The sequence below is a fragment of the Pteropus alecto genome, unplaced genomic scaffold (genome assembly GCF_000325575.1).
Source record: "Pteropus alecto unplaced genomic scaffold, ASM32557v1 scaffold114, whole genome shotgun sequence".
NCBI classification, from domain to species: Eukaryota; Metazoa; Chordata; class Mammalia; order Chiroptera; family Pteropodidae; genus Pteropus; species Pteropus alecto.
The window spans coordinates 3,326,805-3,330,742 of NW_006435793.1; the positions used below are offsets into that span (position 1 = coordinate 3,326,805).

General features: G+C 40.7%; 1 protein-coding gene across 1 annotated transcript in view; it reads right to left on the reverse strand.

Moving 5' to 3' along the window:
* The window catches only part of ANP32B (acidic nuclear phosphoprotein 32 family member B), a 23,731-nt gene that overhangs the window by 18,330 nt on the left and 1,463 nt on the right, over nt 1–3,938 (reverse strand). The gene's annotated exons all lie outside the window — the stretch shown is intronic.

Here is a 3,938-nt window from a genome sequence, read left to right on the forward strand (position 1 = left end):
GATGTAGTAAAGATGTGTTACCCCCAGAACAGAGCTCCAGAGGTACAGTAAGAGTTCAAGCCACTGGGGAATAAGGACAGAGCAGAGTGAGAATTACTGCAGAAAGCAGAGACCACACGAGGGTCTCACTTAGTACTGTGCCCAAGGATGACAGGTCTGGAAAGCCTACCATCAGCAGCCTTCCAGCCTGTCTAAAGTTCTAAATAGGACTTTGGTGAAAAGGTATCTTCTCTCAGGCATTGTCGGCAGCAATCTGAGATAATAACTGAGGCTCCCCACTTCCCCATTCCTTCTTGAAGTGTGAAGAGATCCAGACTGCCATGCAAGGAGGAGAACAACTGTGGAAAAGGGTGCATGGGCTGGGGGGCGAGGGCAGACAGCATATAACCCCATGAACTCCCAAGCTAGATCAAGAATAAACGGGATTATGCCCCAAATCCTCCCATGGCTACTACCTAAGGAGGAAAGGTTGGGAGGCACTTGTACATTTGTGTGTACAACTTAGGGGGCTACTGGTTCAAGAAAGAGGACCAAGATAGCAGGCGTTCTGCTCAAAGATAAACGATTTAACTTTTGGGTCAAATTCACTCTTCTTCATACCTCGTTTTCCAATTAAACTAGCCTTTTCTCAAACATGAATTTAAACATTTAAAAATGAAAAACAAAAATCCATTTCCTACTTTTTGTTTTATTTTGTTTTCTATAACTATCAGCAAAACAGTTTTGTTTTCGTGGAAAAATCTGAGCTATATCATAGCCAAGTTATGAGAACTGGAGCTTCAGAGGACATCAAGCGATTTCCCTTCCATCCTCTCCCATTTGCTCTCACTTTCCACTCCCCTGGCTAGTCTAAAAAAAAGATCAATTTTACCTAACTGGTCAGGTGACCTTCCCCAATTACAAGTTATAATTGTTTTAAGAGGACAAAAGTAAGTATAGAGGAATTAGATGATCATTTTTGGTTATCAATTTTTTTTTCAATTCTTTTAATTAGAGAATATATTATTGTAGTAAGTGAAATAATCCAAAAATGTAGAAAGAGAAAGTAACTCCTGCCACTCTTGCTAATTTCCATCTTGAATTAACCAATGTTCAAACCTTCCACTTTTCTATTATTTTAAAAGAACGTTTTCAAAATGACAATAAAACAAATTTGTATTAATGGTTCTTAAATGTACTACTGCCATGAAGTAAACACTCATACCCTACTGGTGGGTAAAGAAGGGAAACATTCTAAAAAGCAATTTGGCAGAAGACAAAGATTCACATTACATGTTCATTTCAGTACTATTTAAAATGGCAAAAAAAATCTTCTAACTACCCCATAGAGATGGTTAAATTATGATTTATGCATATATTGACAATGGGGCTATAATAATGACAGAAAGATAAAGATGTTTGCTGTATTTTACTTACATAAATAAATATATGCTACACACCAGAATGTCTAGATGGTAAGATGGGTGTGTGAGATTTCTACTTTTAAAATTTTTGCTTATCTATAGCTACTATTTTCTGGCTCATCTAGATCTAATTTGCCTTCAAGAATATGTATTATTTATACAAGGAAAAACCCAATTAGTTGCTATGTAACCAATTTTTTTTTTTTAGAATATCTCATTGAGCTCAAAATTACATCACAATAGACTCAACAATAGATGTCAAGTTGGGGAAAATGTAAGGAAAATCTGAAATTTTCAGTAAGTTGAGGAAAGACTATTCTTATTTGTGGCATGTGAAATGTCTATCTAGCATACTGTCCACCAGTGTTGCACAGGGACACAGACTGTGAACCACAGGAACTGCTTGGCTTTCTAACTTAGAATGAAAAAATCAGAGCTACTATCAAAGCTAGTTGTTCCGAGATGCACAGTTAGCAAGGAAGGTGCTCATGCCAACAATTTCTGTGGTATGTTCTAGGGCTATACAGTGTGTTCTCAAAGAAGTAACTGACAATACAAATATTTTATATGTAAAATATTTCATATCCTTACCTATAAGATATTTTTAAATGGTTATCACCATTCTTTATGAAGGTTTTAAAAAGCCATCTTAGTCATTTTTGTTCCACTGAGAACACACCTCTAATATAAAAGGCTGTTTTGGACTCAGAAAAGAATGGAATTATATGTATATTTTAGTCTCTCCCTACTTAATGAATATACCTGTGTTTATTAAGAACAATGATATAGTAACAGGTGAACTGAACCTCTTACCTTGATCTAAGCCTTTGGCCAAAGAACACAGGAAGGTAGTGTTAACAGGGCCTTTTGTAAGCCCCCAAATAAAATAACAAAAAAGCCATACACAAAATACAAGCCCATTTGGTCTTATAAAAACAAAAAAATGACAGTCTAAAACGTTCATGATCAAATCTCCACCTACCCTCCTCACTTAGATCTCATTTGATGACATTAAGGTCAATCATGGGATATACTCTTGTGTATTTAAGAGCCTCCTGCCCATACCTTCAATGGAGAAAGAACTTTCTCTTTCCCCAAATGACAAGTCTGCAGGATCCCAGAGGCAGAGGCCAAGCCCACTCTCTAAGAGGTGGCCCCACACAAACAGAAGGAATCATGTGACTAGCTGAGTTTGGTTTTAAAGGATTCATTTTGGAATGTCTCATTTTACTTAAGGATGATGCTTTCATGCAAAAACACTTAACTCCTCTTTTAAATAGTCTCCCTGTCAAAGCTCCTAGGGGAGCCTTTCTTTACCCCCACAATCTTGGCTGGCTCCTGTAACACTCTGGAGGGCAGTGCAACAGGCACCACAGGAGTCTGAAGAGAAGGGGCTGCTCTGTCTTGTTCGCACTGCTTTTCCAGGTCCTGGTATCATGCTGGTACTCAAATATTTATTTAATAAAGCACTGGATTACTGTAGGCCAGTACTGCCATTAGTCAATTGTGGCTTTGAACATTTGAAATGTGGATAGTGCAACTGTCAAACTGACCTTTTAATTTTAATTAAATAGCTACGACTCTGGTCTGTCTATGGCAAGAGGGTAAGGTCTAAGTTGATTTCTTGAAAAATTAACACTTGCACTTACTTACATACTTTTAAAAAGCAATGTATTAGTTATCTCGTATATGAAAGAATTCTACGTAGTGGGAACACCAGCCCAGTTACGTTTCCCGGAGGGAGCAACACTGCTCTTAACCAAGTACTTTAACAGTACTTTAGTGCACAAGGAATTCAAATTCTAGATTTGAAAACTTTAAAGAACTATGTGCGTACTTGTCTTTTGGAAATTTGGGCTAAATTTAATTACTCCACATCCTACTGATTTACAGCTATTCAGTAATAATGTAAACGTCTGAAATTGAGAACTTCTCAAAAAGAACAGAACTCTTCGGGTTTTGCAGTGTGAAGAGGCTTAACCCTTCAATATACTAGCACGTGGCCGGCACAAAATGTCTGACTCCTAAACAGAAGGGACGAGCATGGTCCCAACCTTAACTTTAAAACCGGGGAGATTCGAGACGCCCTCGCCTTCAGAGCCCCCAAGAAGGCTCCGAGGCGGTAGGGCGCCCCGAACCTCATTTGTGGTGACGACAGGGATTCAAAACCTCGTGCACACCTGGTAAACCATGGTTGACTAATTTCCACAAATTGGCAACTTGTTACCCACAGCCAACTGCACAAAACGCGCCCATTGCTAGGCCGGGGCGGGATGGGAGGACTCTGGGGCTTCCCCGCTGCCAAAGCGCGCCAGTCACTCGAGGAGGGGGTCTAGCGGCAGAGGCGCGGCATCCGCGCGTGGGGGTCGGGAACCGTGACCTGGCCCCGGGAAACAGCTCTAGTTGGCGGGGAGGGTAGGGGTGGAGAAGAGTTGATTCTTAAAGGCCCGCTAGCCGCTCACGCAGCCGCGGCCAGCGAGTGCCGGCCTCAGTCGGCAGCACTCGTGCACGTGCGGGGACAGAGGCCGCGAGGCT